Consider the following 17,045-nt stretch of genomic DNA (forward strand, 5'->3'; position numbering starts at 1 on the left):
ATTCTTTTTCTGTTGGATAGCACTGGTCTAGGCGGGAGTTAGGTATGAGTCGAAAATCAGATCTATTGCTTATTAGTGTGTTATCTGGGCAAATGATGTGACGATGCCTCAATTTTTACTTTCTAAAATTGGAGGTGCAGTAAGAACAGCTACTGGATAGAGTTGTTTTGAGGCTCAAGTGAAGCAATCCATTGAAAGCATTTGTCACGTGCAAATTGTTACACAGATATTACTGGTTATTGTGGTTCAGCCACCCGAGGACACAGGCTGTGTAGCGCCCTCCACCGTTGTTACCTATCCTCAGGGGACTGGCAGCAGGGCTGGAGTGTGTGCCCTTCATCACTCCCTCTCCACTTCCCACCTGCTCCATGGGCTCTCCTCCTGCTGATCTGCCCCCAGACTGCTTAAGGCATTGGCTTGTAACATCTAGAGCTGCTCCTTCCTCCAGAGAGCCTGCATTTGATCTTGGAGACACAAAGGCATCAAAATCCTAATGAACATGCTGTAGGAGAAAGACGTCGTATCAGGAGCGGGGAAATTTGAGTGAATTGTAATAAAACCACAAAGAGTAACTAACATTAAAATCTTGCTAAGCATTTCACGTGCATTGTTTCATTTACTCAAAGAACAATAGCGTGAGGACCTGAAGTCCCGATTCTACAAACCAGAAAATTGAAGTGCAGAAAGGTAAAGTGACTTTCCCTGGATCTCTCAGTTGGTGGGTTGAAGAATCAAGGCCTGAACCCACATCTCCTGATCCCACAGAGGTCATTCAGGGTCCTTTGCGTGTCCTTGCAAGGAGTGATGCAGGTAAGCAATGTGGTGCTGTCCGAAGGAGGGTACACAGCTCTGCCCAGGAGTCAGAAGGTGGAGATTCTCTCCCCGTGCCACCCCTCATGGACTGGGTCTGACAACTTCCTTCTCAGGCCTTGAAGTCCTCATCTGCAGCTGAGGTGGCACTGTCACCTCTCAGGGGTCCCCAGCACTCACATTCTAGGAGTCAGGACGTAAGGCCAAGAGCAGGGATCCTCAGTGTTAGCCCATGGACCAGCTGCCTCAACATCACCTGACAAATGGCTTGAAGATGCAGGTTCCTGGGCCCATGTCTGGAATGACTCCAAGGCCTGCAGAGTGAGGTCCTAAAATTTGTGTTTGTGAAAACCTCTGCTGAGTCTCTAGGCCTATGAATCACTGAGTGAGAGGTTGTGGTTGGCTCTTCCTAGAACTTTGAAATCAGTACTTTCAAAAAAACAGTCTCAGACTGTATTTTCTTCTCATCTCCCATCCAATTTAATTAAGATGCTAATCTTGTCAGCACTAATTTAAAAATATAACCGGGATCCAACCATTTCTCAGCACTTCTGTTGGCCCCCATCACTGTCCAAGCTGCCGTGGTCTCTCACCTGGGCTGTTGGAGAGAGGCAGCACAGTGCAGCAGGTTGGAGGCAGGGGACGTGGGTTCAGGACCTGGCTCTGTCACCCGTCTGGCTCAGAATCTTTCCCCTGGTTCTACCTATTTATGATCTGACATCACATTATATATTTTTAAAATTGTCTGCCTCCTACACTAGATTAGATGCTTCATGAGGGCAGGGACTTTCTATCTCTCTCTCTTATTCACTTCCATACCCCTGGGGCCTAGAACAGCGTCTGGCACATAGTAGGTGCTCATTAAATACTTGCTGAAAGAATGAATCAATAAATGAACCCACACCCTCTTCTTCCTACTTGACCCTGCTTTCCACATCGTGAGCTCTAGCTGGCTTCTTTTCTCCTTCAACTTCTCCCAGCTCAGACTGTTCTGTGGTGGGTGGTCTGGATATTTCGCTGTGGTTTATGAAGGCAAAGGAAATTATTCTCTGGAAAATCATATCCTGAAATACACGTTGCTTTTGTACCACATTGGTGTGCACTAATGAATTACACGGAGGAATAAATATTTCTGGACACCCGAGTTGCCCAGACGGGCCTTTTATCTTCCTTGTCAGGTGGGGTGGAGGCCATCTATTACCCCCCCACTTCCCTTCTGGAATCACAGGCAGGAGGTTGCCGTAGGTGCTCCTGCAACTTCTATCATTCATCTGATTTTTCATTTGATCAATAAATCTCTCTCTTACACGGCCATCTGTATTTAATGTATCCAGGGAGTGGGCTAGTTAAACACCTTAGTTAGATGGCCTCTTTGTAGGCAGCTTATGGCCTAGCATTCTCTCTGTGACCCGTGGATTTCTCCCCATAGGAAATAATTCCAAGCTCAGTTCCTTGAGGTGTGAGAGACCAGATGCCAGCCATTCATTTTCCTGGTTCTCCCCTCAGCTCATGCCAGCTTCTTAGCCTAGTCTCCCATGGCCACTTCTCTTGGGCATTTGCTTAACCTCCCAAAGCAAGTGTCAGTAAAAACGAGATCATACTATCCATCTCAAGGTTGTGGTCGGGATTCAAAGTGTCACTTTTGTAAGTGCTTATCATATAGCGCAAGGGGTGATATGCACAAATATTGACCCACTAAAGTGGCCCAAGCTGGTAAATCACAACAATGCTGGGGTGTTAGAACAAGTGTCAGCTTTGTAGCTGCTGGTAGGTGGGGACACCTGAAGAGTCTTGGAGGAGGGTTGGGGTAGACAGAGTGATGGTAACCCTTGTGAGTTTCAGGGAACTGGCTGGGTATAGCCAGTATGACATATTTCAATACTGTAACAACACGTATGACTGTACTGTGGAGTCCTGGCTGGCACCTTCTGATGAGCTCCTTGGAGCCATCCACCTGTCCCTGGAACACACAGTCAGGCACCAAAGAAGAGAGAGGCCACAGAATGCACTCTCCCATTACATTAGCTCTCCACTTCTCTTCCTTGTTCCCGGTTCTGTTCTACATCTGTTGTGCCTCCAACCAATCTCACTTCCTCTCCTACTTCTGTTCTCCCTTCATCATTGGATTTGACACTTGACACCACTCTCCTGGCCACACACCTGTCTTCCCTGGACAAGTGGATCTGCTGCCAGCCCTTGGGGCTTCAGGCTGCCTTGTGCAAATATCCCTTGTGTTTGTCCTTGTCTTGGGGTTCTCTAATCTCAGCTCTAAATGTCAGGCTCATCTGGTCTCAGGAACAAGAAGGGTCTCTGTGCATTCAAATCTCACTTGTCTAAGTCAAGATTCTCTTCGAAATTTGCCTCCTGTGAAAAGTTTTCTCTGATATTCTCAGTTGTCTAAGTGGAAAAAATGAAATATCCAGCCACCCCCAAATGCTACTCAATCTGAAGCAGGTTGTGACACATGGCATCAGTGATACATGCTATAGGAGCTGAGGAGCATGGAGCAAATGCAGAGAGCCAAGATGTTAAAGAGTTACGCAGAGGGGCGCCTGAGTGGTGCAGTCCTTAAGCGTCTGCCTTCAGCTCAGGGCGTGATGCTGGTGCTCTGGGATCGAGCCCCACATCAGGCTCCTCCTCTAGGAGCCTGCTTCTTCCTCTCCCACTCCCCCTGCTTGTGTTCCCTCTCTCGCTGGCTGTCTCTGTCAAATAAATAAATAAAATCTTAAAAAAAAAATAAAGTTATGCAGACTTTGGGAGGAATCTTGGTTTGTTCATCTTTGGGTTATCTTGGGCAAGCTGAACTTTGAGTGCTACAATTTCCTTCTCTGAGAAACTAAGGGTCCATGTGGGAATCAAATCGGATGATGTTTGTAAAATGTATAGCACAGGGCCTGATATAGAGTGGGTGCTCAAAATGGTACTGGTTGCCCATTGTCCCATGTCCCATTTCTGTTTCTTCCATGAGAAATGGTGTGACATGGTGGAAAGCACATGTACTTTGGAATCCGGACAGATCTGAGTTCAAGTGCTTATTTGGCTGCCAAACTGCTGTGACCCTTGAATATGTCACCAATCTTTCTGAGTCCCCTGTTTGTAGGACAGGCCACTCAGGCCTTCCTTGTGGTGTTTGAGGGAGTAGTAAAGGAGGCAGATGGTGTTAAGTGCCTGGGGAGTGGCTGGTGTCCAGTAGGCGTTCTACAAGGCTGGTCCCCTGGCTCCCCTTCTCTACTGGTGAGTGATCTGTGGCCACAGTGACTAACAAAGAGAGATGGATCCATGCGCTTGGTAAGGGGTAGCTTTCTGTCCTCATTTTTGAACCTAGCATAAAGGTACTAGAGGAAATGGAATTATTGGAGAACAGTCTTGTTTTCAGAAACGTTGGATAAATTAGGTTACATATTTTATTGTTCCTGAATACTGTGCAATAATTTATTTCCCTCCTTTGAAGATGCCTGTTCCAACACCCCAAAGCAATGCTTTATTTTGTTCATGCTTGATGTGATCAGCTCACCCGATTTACGCCTTGTTCAAATGAACTTGCTTTAATACAATTTTAATTGTTTCTAAGGCTTTAAATTAATTATAGCCATTTCAGTGGCTCCTCTGTGTCTTTGCTGTTTCTCTGTTTAATCTCCATGGCAACTTTTCTTACAAAGAGGGAGTGTGTGCATGTGTGCGCACACGCGTGTGTGTGTGTGTGTGTGTGTGTACATGCATATTCTGTGCTGGATGTTCACTTCAGTTTGATTCTAAACTCTGTAATATCTGCTCCTGGGGGAAGGATTCTGGGGTAACATCAAGTGAAAGCTGTTTATCACTTTCCACTGGGGAACAATGCCCGGCCTAGAATATTAGCTGTGAACTCTGCTCCCCTCTCCCTGCCCCATCTTCTCAGCCTGGAAGCAGCTCAGAAGGAAGACTGTGTGGGTTAGTGCTGAGATGACTTTAGTGCAATGCTCAGAATTAATAAATTAATATTCATGGAGCGCTTCTGTGTGCCAGACAGGGCTCTTTACAAATGTTCGCTGATTTGATTCTTGTAGCCCCCTTGTGAGGCTAGAGTTATTATTCTCACTTTAGAGATGCGGAAAAGGCACAGAGGTTAAGTAACTTGGCCAAAATTGCTCAGCTAGTGAGTGGTATGTACAGGGTTTGATCTCAGGTTTTGCAGATGTCCAATGGCAGGTTCTATTCCCTCCAATCACAGCATCTCACTCCAAAGCGTGGGCACACTCACTTTGCCCGTTGGGGCCTCCCTCTTCCTAAAGCTTTCCTGATAAACCAACCAGCCCACGTACCCCTCCTATAATCCCTATGGCTCTCTGTTTTCTGCACTTTGGCCCCTTCTCTATTATCATTTGGATTCATCCCTGGTCAGCTCCTAGAAGCAACTCGAGGCCAAGCTGGTGAGTCTCGTGGTCCCTACTTTCTTTGTACTCAGCATGATGCTCCCTACAATAGTAACAGTATTGAGACAATCTGGGGAAAACCACAGATGGAAAGGCACAGGTGTTTTGGACAGTTATCCTATATTGTAAAAAGGATAGTGGTTATTCCTTCAAACACTGTGTTTTGCTGACCTGTGTAGATGCTGGGTTCCATGTTCAGGTGTGCTTGGGAGAGCAGGGTAAAATTCAATCAGGCACTTTGTGAGATTAACTAATTTCCTGCATGCGGGGGCCTTGGGGCTTTGCCTTTGAAGCACCTGAGAAGGTCACCAGCCATTTCGTGAGAGCTGGCAAGCCCTGGTGTCAGGATGTGGTCTGACTCAGGAAATGGCAGGAGGTCCAGGTCTCTCAGGTTTGGCTGCCCAGGCAGGAAGAGAGGTGAGAGATTAATGGGAAAAGCTATGTGAGGTGAGTGGGAGGCATGGATCTGGGGTACCCTTCATTCCTCCCCTTACTCCATGGGCTCAAAGAATAGGTACCACAGAGGTTCCCAAGGGGAAGTAGGAGAATTTGACAGGTAAACAGAGCTACATAAGGAGACAAGGGTGTAAATCTGTATTTTGAAAAATTATTTCAGCACATACATCCCAGTGGGCACGTGCCCAATCCTTTCTCTCAGCCTGAGGCTGTGCACTGATTCCAGAAGGGCAGCCTTGTTCAGAATGGTACTGAGAGCTTCTCGGTGGGAACAGCCTTCAGGCCTGGCTGGTTTATGAACTGTGGAAGCACGGGTGTTACACCTCATAAAGCATCTCCAGGCCCTGCAGCGTGCAGGTCATCAGCCACCCTCCAGCCCTCTGGAAAGCCTCTCACTTGCCCACCCACATTCGGCCTGAACGTATGTACATTGCTGGGCGTCCCCCCAGCCTTTGCCACTGCTATGGCTTGGTGGCAAAGAATTCTTTGGGTCCTCAGCAACAAGGTGGAATTTGGCAGCAATCTTCTCAACTAGTGTCGCCAGGGCACCTGTGCACCTGGGTTTGTGGCTTGAGGTGGCTTCTGCCGCTGGAGGGCTTCTTTTTGTTATTCTTGGCTCTTCTGCACAGAATGTTCCACTTCCTGACACAGACAGGTTGCCTTTGGGGGTTGATCTTGGGGGCAATGAGCTGGCAGGGGTCTTGGGCTGACATCTGCTGTTTAGGGTTCAGTTCTGTGATCACCCTGACCTGGCCAGCACATTGGTCTTTCGTGTCCACGGCACATCAATGAACTATCAGTTCAGTTTCCTTGAAGGGACAGTTGACCAGTGCCTCTGCCGGCGTTACCTGAAACTTCCTATGAGATTAGTGGCCAATGGAGCTGCCAGTCCTGGATCTCAGGCATCTGGGTGGGTTATTAAAGTGGTCAGCCTTAGCAGCTTTGCCTGGGAAGTATGGAAGATACCCCCACCCAGATAGATGTCTACAGGAGGCAGAGGCATGGTGCAGACGTCTGGGATTCTGTCATCTATCAACCCCCCCCCCCTTGCAGATGTCTACTCTGATTCTGTCCAGCACCATTGGGACAATTCCCTGATCAGCCAGTTGTACCCAGATGTTGCTTGTGGAGCTGTCTGGGCCATCTTCTCAGCCTCTGGGCCCTTTGCACCATGATTTGTTCAGGGAGTAGCAGAAGGGAGGGTTTCTGGAAGATCCCCTCTGAGGCTAGCTAAAGAGAAAAGGGGGTTGTCCTCTTGGTGTTTTTGCTTCTCCCTGTCTTTGTAAGCACTGAAAGAGAAAATTCTGCTCCAATAAGCTGTCCGAAAGCATTTCAGCACAAATACAAGGAAGCACACATGTACAAGTGCATATACACACCAGCACACACACAAGCTCAGTGCTTCAGCGTCCAGGGCTCAGCACGCACTCTCCCCTAGGATGACTCTGAGCTGCTAAAGCTGCCAATGGGTGATGTACAAGTGGCCTCTGGAGTCTACTCCCATGATGATCCAAACCTCTTTTGGCTCAGGGTGATCAAGCAAACAGAAGCTTGGAGGGAAGAGCTGCTGCCCCAAACCCTACAGAGCATGGAGCAAGATCCAGACAAGCTTGGGCTGGGAGGGGGCTTGATTTGGGTACCCCCCAGCGCTTTCAGAACCTTCCTCCCCACAAAATTTGTTTTGTGCTGGTCATGAGGGGGGGGCATGGAAATTCACAAAGGGGAACATTCAGAATAGAAACTGATGCCTTAATCATTTTGTCAAGCCAGATTTCAGATGAAAATACCCTTTAAAATTCCCAGCAAATATGTACCACCTCTGTTTGACCCTCATCCCTTCCTTGGCCTGCCCTTCATCTGGATGCTTCCTCCATCCTGACCCCTTGCCTTTGGGGTGAGGCTCCGGGCACAGGGAGGCTGGAAGAGTCAGGGGTGGGTTGAAAGCTCAGGAGTGGAATGGAAGGGTCTAAAACTAGTCACAGTTTACTCATGTTGTCTAGGCTTAATGATTTTTTTATTGAAGTGTAATTGACATATAACATTATATTAGTTTCAGGTGTACAACGTAATGATCTGACATTTGTATATATTGTTGGCTTAATGATTTACAACACTCTTGCTCCCAAAAGTATCCTAATTTGGATGAGTTACATGATACCTAGTTTAAAGCCCACTTTACTTGTCATTGATTTGCATAACTTGTTTTCATATTATCTCAAGAGGTCCCTGTATCTGAAAGTTTCCTTCAGAATGTCTCATGGCCATCAGCAGAGCTTAGCTCAGGTAGGGAGGATGGAGGCAGGAGTACAAATGACCTCAAGACATCCCTGGAGACCACACTGGCTTTCTAGGAGCTTCCTGTCCATTTTTACAGGAAATCCACCCCCCCCCCCCCCCGCCCAACTATCAAGTCTGCAGGGTACTCAGCTGGTACCGGAGAATGTCGGTTGGCAGTGGGCTGTTTTGGGGATTCTCCTGAACCCCTGAGCTTCCCCAGGCAGCCAGAAACTATCTGAGGGCTCCTGGGCCTGTCCTGGCAGCAGCCTGCAGGTGCAGGCATCAGGGACTCTCAGGAGCTAGTGCAGGGATCTTTGTGGAATACCAGGCCCAGCTGGTACTACCTGTGAGTAGAGCTCTGGGTCTCCTCAGAGAAGATGGTTCATTTTTTTTCCAGTAACTCACAGCTTTGCTGCAGCAGGACTGACTGCTCTACCATTATTAATAGGAAACAAACACATTGTTTTGTTGTCTTTGATTTCTGTATTAGGTTGGAGTCTTCGAGAGCTGTTTAAACTTTAATAAGAATAAAATAAGAAGAAAAAAATTTCCTTTGGGGCATCTGGCTGCATCAGATTTGTTAATTCTGGCTATGCATTTCCAGCAACAGATAGCTGACCCAGCAGCTGTTCTTCCAGGGCTCGGGGCTGGCTCCACCCTCTATACTGGGAACAGACCCACCCTTGGGAATACCACACAGTTGTGGCTCAGGAGACAATTGCTGCTCTTGCCACCCCTCAATCCCCAGCAGTGAGCAGAAGCCCAGCTGGGGAATGACTTCATAGACATCCAGCTGGTAACAGAGGTTTCCACAGAAAGGGTTCAGGACTAGGGCAGCCCTCACATGTGAGAGGGGTGTGGAATGTCCTCAGAGAGGAGAGGAGAGACACTGGATGGTGAGGGCTTCCAGAAGAGATGGCTGGGGGAGTGAATGTACAGTTAAGTAAACCTCCCCCCGATTTATACCTTATATCACCCTTATACCAGGTGGTAGGGGCGAATTAGCCAGGTAAAATACCCTCATCTTTTCCTCTGATGCTATCAGGATACTTTCTGGAGCGCTTCTTAAAGGGGAGCTTGACTCTGTTGGAACAGAGGCTATGCTTTGATTCTGTGAAGATGGCCATAGGGGTCTTCCAGGTGAGAGGCGACACTCATCTCTATCAGATGACAAGACAGGGCCCTTACTGTGTGAATGAGAGGAAGGTGGGTTCCACACAGGAGAGCCTGGGAGGCCGACAGCTTGGATACCCTACCCTCGTGGATCTCTTCAGAAGATGCACACATTCTTCCCTTCCTTCTCCTACCGAAGAATGAAGGGGGGGGGTAAACAGAAGGGGGAATGAACCATGAGAGACTATGGACTCTGGGAAACAAACTGAGGGCTTCAGAGGGGAGGGGGGTGGGGGATTGGGATAGGCTGGTGATGGGTATTGCATGGAGCCCTGGGTGTTATACGCAAACAATGAATCATGGAACACTACATCAAAAACTAAGGATGTACTGTATGGTGACTAACATAACATAATAAAAAATTTACAAAAAAAAAAAAGAATATGCACACACACACAACAGGTGAAGAAAAGCACTTCTCCCATGCCTTTGAAAGGACACTTAGGGAAGAGTCGGATTCTTTGAGGAGGACACCTCCAGGGACTTGTACCTGTGCTGGAATGAGGCCATGTTAGACATCTGCAGATATCAACCTAAAAAACGAAACAGCCAGCTATTTTATTAGCAAAATAAGTTTAGGAATAGCAATGGAATTGCAATTCGGGACAAGCAAGCTATGGAGGAACCATAGCCAAGTCTAAAGAGACAAAAGGAAGGCCAGCTTTCTTAGGTTTTAGGAGAAAATTGAGGAGGGTTGAACAAAAGTTCATTGGACAAGAACAGGAATTTGAGGGCTTGGTGGTTTGTGCATTGTTGCTGGGGTAGGGAGTGATCTCCTCGTTCCTGCTGGTTCTGCAGGCTGCAATGAGTAGTGTGTGTGAGTGCTCCCCCTTCAGGGCTTCCTGACTCCCGTTTTAAATGAGGTTTCTTTTACTTCTCTTCACGTGGACCCAATGCTATTGGAGTGAGAGAGGCCAGCTCAGAGCTTGCCCAGCCCTGTGGCTCCATGTGGGCTGCACACACAGGTGTAAATCCTCTGTGTCTGGACAGATTGGTGGTCTCACCACATTGCATAGCAGCTGCCCCAGAGTACCACGCAGCATATTTCCGGCAAGGAGTCAACCTTTCCCGGCAGCCTTATAATTTAAAAACAAATTGATATGCTATAATTGCAAATGTCTGGATTGTTTGGCCCTGACAGGAATCATCTGAAAGGAAAACAGTCTGGTCCAGCTGGAGGAGGTTGTTTCCTGACAAATGCACTCTGCTAATACGAGGATACTTTTGCATCCTCAGTCCTTCCTCATTTTATGGCAGGATGTTAATTCTGCATAGGGGATTTTTTAATGATTCCTTTTCTTGATGCTTGAATTCCGAATTTCATTTCTCCCGAGAGAGGCGCTGGAATCATCCAACCATCCCCCTCGTCAAAGTTATGGGCAATTTGACCTGCCATTTAGCCATTTCCGGGAGCCGGTTGAGTAGTTCTTTGGGCCATTTCTGCCTTGAAGACAACACAGGGCGTGTTATCGCCCATGCAGATGAGGACCCCAGACTGCTGGCTGGCTAAGAGTGGTTGCCCTTGCGAATGTTATTCTGCCTCCACTGGCTGCTGAAGGTTTTACCAAGTTCACGGACCTAAGCTGGGGCAGGGGATCACTTCCCCTAAGTGACGGATCTAGTTTCAAACAGCAAGGGGATTGAATAGGCAACGAAGGGAGAGAATCAACCACAAAGAATATCATGTTACAGAGAAATTTCCAGAAGCCAGAGTAGGTTCTTCGGCTCTGTCCTGAGTCTAAATTGATAGGGAAAATGTGAGCCAACCCTATGTGTAGTATGCTCCTGTAATATTGTGATTTATAATAAATATATATTTGGTCTTCATCCTGTTTCTGGCCCAGAGCCCCTAAAGCCCTTAGAATTTCCTAAGTGATAAGAGGAACGGAGGTGAAAGGAATCTTGTTATTCACAACAAGCCCCTTTCAACCACACTGACTTTATGTTAATGAGGTGATTTTTTGGACCGCCTCTAGGTAACCACGGGTGGAAATGGGTTACCAGGGGAACCAACCAGGTGATTAGTAGGTTGGAACTTTCCGCCTTCCCCTTCCCCCACCTCGGAAGAGGGGGCGGAGAAATGGGAGGGGCTAGAGGTGGGCTCAGTCGCTATTGGCCAGCGATATAATCAATCTTGTCATAAAATGGCGCCTTTATAAAAGCCGAGGAGCTCTTCTGGTTGGCAAATGTGGAGGCGGTAGAAGAGCGTGAGGAAGCTGTCCTTCCCATGTGGCCTGAGGTCTCTTCCATTTGGCTGTTCCTAAGTTTCAGTGGTTGCTCCCCCTGGCCACATTTACCGGCCGTTTCGCTTTCCGCAGCTTTACTTATTTGGGGTTTACGGAGGCCCCGAAGCCGGTCATCCTCCTGACGAATAATCAGAAGGTCACTAACGGCCTAGCTGTACGTCAGCCTGCCTGCGTCATGCACCTCACGTCATCCTGTCACGTAGGCGTTTTATCCTGTCACCTCAGGAGAGGAACGGTGAGTACGGGACCACAAGGTATTCTGAGAGAAAGCCTATGCACATAACCTTTATTATAGCATATTGTTTAATTGTATCTTATGACTAGTCATTGTTAATCTCCTGTGCCTAATTTATAAGTTAAACTTTATCATAGGTACATACGTGTGGGAAAAAAGCTTATATGGGTTCAGTTCTATCTGCAGGCATCCCCTGAGGGTCCTGGAATGTGTCCCCATGGATAAGGGGGTGCTACTGTGTATTCTGTAATAATTACAGTAAACTGGGAATACACCGGTCGTCTAGTAAGTCGACTGCCTGAGTTCTGTGAGCCACTTCAGCAGATTGATCGAATCTGAGGCGGGGGCGGTGCCGGGAATCTCTGACCTGGTCAGAAACACAGCTGACAACGGTTGGCATCTAAAGTGGGATGGGGGCAGTCTCGTGGGACCGAGCCCTTAACCTGTGGAATCCCACTTGCCCTCCAGGTAGGTAGCATCAGAACTGAGTGAAATTATAGGACAGCCAGCTGGTGTCGGAGAATTGCCTGGGGGAAACCCACGCATTTGGTGGCCAGAAGGATTGCAAGCATGTGGAAGTCAAGGAGAAAAACAGTTTTTCCATCATAGCTTCTAACTTCTTTCATTTGCCAAGCATTTCTGGAACACCCGTAGTGTGACAGGAGCTGGAGATGGAGAATAGGCTGTATTTTTTCTTTCTCCCCTAGGTAGTGGTGAAATTGATCATTTCAATCCAGTGTGGTTATGTGCTCAGAGGTAGGCATAACTCAACATTTTGTGGGCTTGGGGAGTTTAATCGTGTCAGCCCACCTTTGCTGAATTTCTACCATGCAACAGGTTTAATGCTTAGTGCATTCCTCCAACAGTCACATGTGCTGCAACAACCCTGTGTGGCAGATTTTATTCTGCCCATTTTACAGACAACAAAGCTGGAACTTAGGCTAAGTAACAGGCTAAGCGACATAGGTACTAAGAATCAAAGCTGGGATTCAAAAGTCAGTCCTGTGCTCTTTTTCTTTTTTTAGCAAATAATTTCTAATTTTTTAAGAACAAATGCACCAAGGAATCAGGCAATGCTGTCAGCATTGAATACAATCGTGGGCTACAAGTCTGCATACTCCTTTGCAACTGGTCCTATGATAAAGTCTTTCATTTCACCTTTATTGTTTGCTATGACCACCATTATCTTCAAAATAGAGAAACACCCCATCTTTTTCCAGTATGATTTCCGATGTCGAATTACCACTGCTGGATGTACCTTCTTTCTGAGCTCTAGTTTGCCTTTCTTTACTGTGGCCTTCACCATGTCACCCACACCAGCAGCAGGAAGTCTGTTCAGTTGTCCCTTGAACCCCTTCACAGAGATGATACACAGATATTTGGCTCCTGTGTTGTCAGCACAGTTAATCATGGCTCCTACCAGAAGACCCAGGGAAATCTGGAATTTTGTACTGGAGGACCCACCCATCCATGCTTCAAAATCTTGAACGCCAGAAAGGGACCCAAAGTCAGCCTTTGGGTTTGTGTTTCCCACCACCATGGCCTGCAAAGGTTTAGAGAAGGCTTTGGGACCCCTGAGGTGAGCCTTGAAATCAGGGTAGGACACCCCAGTGTTAGCATGGGTTTGTCTGAGGGATGTCTGCTCTGAAGGGGTGGTTGGAGGAGACCTTTGCCCCCAGAGCTGCTGTCCTCTTTCCAGCCACTCTTCCTGGCTCCTGCAGGAACACAGGCCAAGAAGACCCAACAGGAAGCTGTGAATCGGTGGCAATTAAATGGAGGAGTTTTGCTGAGATTGGAACCAGCTGGAGATAAGGAGGAAGCAAAGAGGGTCTTTGAGCTGTATCTAAATATAGCCTTGCCGACGTGCTTAATTTTTTCCCCTCACCATTTCATTGTTGACTTTGAAGGATCTCAACTCCCTGGAGGAAATGTTTAAAGCTGGAGAAATAGAGTTTTTCTTCAGTTTGTCTTTTGTGTAAATAAGAGGAACACGAAGCACAAATGTTACACTGGTTCTTATTGATTTAAGTCCTAACAAGTTAAACAGTTTTATAGTTGCCGGCTTAGTGTCTTCTCATGGCAGTTCTGCAGCTAATTGTGGGGAAGGCCATGCCTGAGGTGATGAAACTTAATGCCCTGGGTCCCAGTTTCCTGTGACTTTCCTGTGTCTTTGTCTTTCTACATATTGTTACCTTTTCCTGATTCTCTGTAATACCGTCTCTTTCTCTCCATCATTGTCTCTTCTCCATTCTTTTAAATCTCCACCAATCTTTCCCTTTTGTTCTGTATTCACTTGGGATGCTGCAATAAGTAGAGCAGACCCAGACCCAGACCTCTAGAAGTTTGCAATATGCTCTTTCCATATTGTTCAGTTCAGCTGCTCGGTGCAGCTGGTTGTTGTCATGTCTGCTTTTGTTGCTGTCACCCTAAGGATCTGAGAAGGAAAGAGAAATCATGGTTTTGGTGACCTAAGTACTCAAGAACACATAGCTCACATAGCTGTGAATCGTGGTAACTACTTAATGCTAGGCCAGGGCTTCTCAGCTTGAAGTCTGTGCATGAGCTCCAGGGGGATAAGGGAGACTCTGAAGTGGTAAGCAGGTTTTTAAATACGTGTGCATGTGCATCTTTGGGGGGGTCAGTTTCACAACTTTCATTGTATTCTCAAGGTTGATCATGATCCAGATACTGTCAAGGACAACCCCCCTCCAACCCCAACTAGTGAGGCCCCAGGTGGGGAGCCAGGACTTGAGTCAGAATTTATTCAACTCTGAACAAGGGTTCTTAGTGGTTCTCTCAATCAGGAGCTTTATTTACCTTCTCAGGCCATCAGTGAAGAAATAAACCAATAGCCACATTTGACTTTTCATTCTATCTTAAAAAAAATAATTTCCTTTGTTTTTATTCTTGTTTGTGGGTTGATTTAATACTGAAATATGGGGCGCCTGGGTGGCTCAGTGGTTAAGCGTCTGCCTTTGGCTCAGGGCTTGATCCCGGAGTTCTGGGATTGGGCCCCGCATCGGGCTGCTCTGCTGAGAGCCTGCTTCTTCCTCTCCCACTCTCACTGCTTGTGTTCCCTCTGTCACTGCCTGTCTCTCTCTCTCTGTCAACTAAATAAAAAAAAGCCTTAAAAAATACTGAAATACTAAATTACTGAACTTTCTAATGTGATTGAAAGAGCAGAATATCTTCCTTCTATGAGAAGGATGGAGTTACTATTGCTTTATTGTTTGCTGTATTCTACAACTGTAGAGTTGGAAAGAGCTAAAACTTCATATAGTCCACCTTGAAGCACCAATCTCTGTTGCCTCATCCACAATTTTCTCTAGAGCACTCCCATCAAATGGCCATGTAGCCATTTCCAGGGACAGAGAATGCTGTTTATTCATTCTTCCATTCACCTGTGTCCTCCCATATGCCATGTAGTCTGCTAGGTTCTGGGAATTTGATGAAGAAAACAAACAACACCCTTGTCATCAAGGAATTAAAATTGGCAATCAAAGACAAACATGGAAAAAGTATGAAGAGTTTCAGAGCAGGGACAGCTCTGAGACTAATGGGACCTCTCTGGTTTGTGGGTGGTAACTGGTTCTAGAAGGTTCCCAGAGCAAGTAATCTCCAAGCTGAGCTGAAGGAGTGGGAGCTAGCAACATGAAGGAAGATGTGGTAGAGGGAGTGTCATAGGTAAAGGGAATGGTACATTCAAGGATCCAGAAATTAAAGTGGAGCAACGCTTAGTGGGAAAAGTGAGAGATTAACATGACTGAAACAGAAAGAGAAATGAATGGAAGAACAGTTTTCATGACAACCCACTTTAATTTTTGACAACACTGAACCAGGAAGTCCTTCCTGACCATTAACCTTTCCATGTATGGCCTTCTGATGCTCCCAGGTAGACAGAAATCTTCATGAGATTAAGACAAACAGCCAGGGGTTTCCTCTTTCCATTGATTTAATTTGGGTGGAACTTTAAAAAATTTTTTGGCCTTGCTGTACCCTTGCTATGCCCACCACCTGGAATGCTGTCCCTAGCCCCATCCACTCCCCTCAGAGGTTTTGTATGTGTTCACTTGTTTACCTCCCCCATCAGACTGTGCTGTGAAGGGCAGGGATTATGTCTAATTCTCTGGGGTGTTTGGTGTAGGGCCTAGCACACAGCAGGTGCTCAATTAGTGCTTTGTGGCTGACCAGTGAACAGATGAATGGCTTATATGCTAGTCAGTGATAAATCTTATGAACAGAAGTAAGGATGAAATAGAGACCGGCAGGAAAGCTGGGCAAGTCACAGCAGGAGCTGTCAGTGCCACCTTAGGACATTGAGGTTCTTTCTATGCCATGGATTTCATGGATGTTATGATTACATTTCTTGGCATATATTTTTCTCCTCCAGACTACAGTAGTTCCCCTAGTTATATAATACTCAAATTTAATATCCTAAAAAAATGGTTGCACAACAACTGTAATTAGATTTTGGAGATCTTGGAAAATTTGCATGACCAACAAACAGAACAGCCCAATGTGTCATTCTGCAAAGCCCGGAATGTGAAACTGGCAATAACTACCTTGAAGAGCGACCTTTATACTCTTCTGTTTTTGTTATTCTGTGACTTCTCACTGTTTTGGCTCATGTTGTCTTTTGTGATTATTCTAATATGGTATAGTGCTGTCATAGACAGCCTCCAAGATGCCTCCCACTGTTTTCTATATTTTGGTCTTCATGCAGCTCTTGTGTAATCTACCCCCCCTCACTTGAGCATGGGCTGGACTTAGTGTCTCACAACTGACCAGTAGAATATGGGAAAAGTGATGGCATGTCCCTTCTTAGACTAGGTTATAAATTAGACTGTGCTTCTGTCTTGGGCTTCCCGCTCTCACTCTTACTCATTTGCTTTGGGGAAAGCCAACTGCTATGTTGTGAGCTGCTCTATGGAGAGGCAGAGACATGGCAGAGAATGAAGGGAAGCCCCTAACCAACAGTAAGCAAAGAACTATAGTCCATGAGGAGTTGAATCCTGCCAAAAGCATGGAAGAGAGCTTGGAGATAGATTCTCTCCCCAGTTCTGTTTTCAGTTGAGGCTGCAGCTTCACCTGTCTCCTTGATTGCAGCCTTTGAGAGACCCGGAGGCAGAGGTACCCAGCTAAGCCACATCTGGATTCTAGACCCATAGGAGAGATGAGAGAATAAAAGATTCAAGCTTCTAAGTTTGGGATAACTTGTTATTCAGCAATAGATACCAGTACAGATTTTGGTACCATCAGTTGGGTGATGCTCTAATAAATACCTAAAAATATGGAGTGGCTACCTAACTGGCCAGTGGATGAAGCCTGGGAAGATTTTTGATATATTAGAAAAAACCCAGGTTAAGTTGATCAGACAGTAGAAAAATGAACTTCGATGTTACTGGTGAGTGAGGTCTCAAAGGGAAGTGGAGGAAC

The 17,045-nt window shown here is 46.5% G+C and overlaps 1 pseudogene; it reads right to left on the reverse strand.

Annotated features, from left to right (window-relative positions):
• Positions 1-12,675: 12,675 nt before the first annotated feature.
• Positions 12,676-13,077, reverse strand: LOC113260210 (60S ribosomal protein L23-like; annotated as a pseudogene).
• Between the last annotated feature and the right edge of the window lie 3,968 nt (positions 13,078-17,045).

This window comes from Ursus arctos, unplaced genomic scaffold (assembly GCF_023065955.2).
Source record: "Ursus arctos isolate Adak ecotype North America unplaced genomic scaffold, UrsArc2.0 scaffold_22, whole genome shotgun sequence".
Classification (NCBI taxonomy): Eukaryota; Metazoa; Chordata; class Mammalia; order Carnivora; family Ursidae; genus Ursus; species Ursus arctos.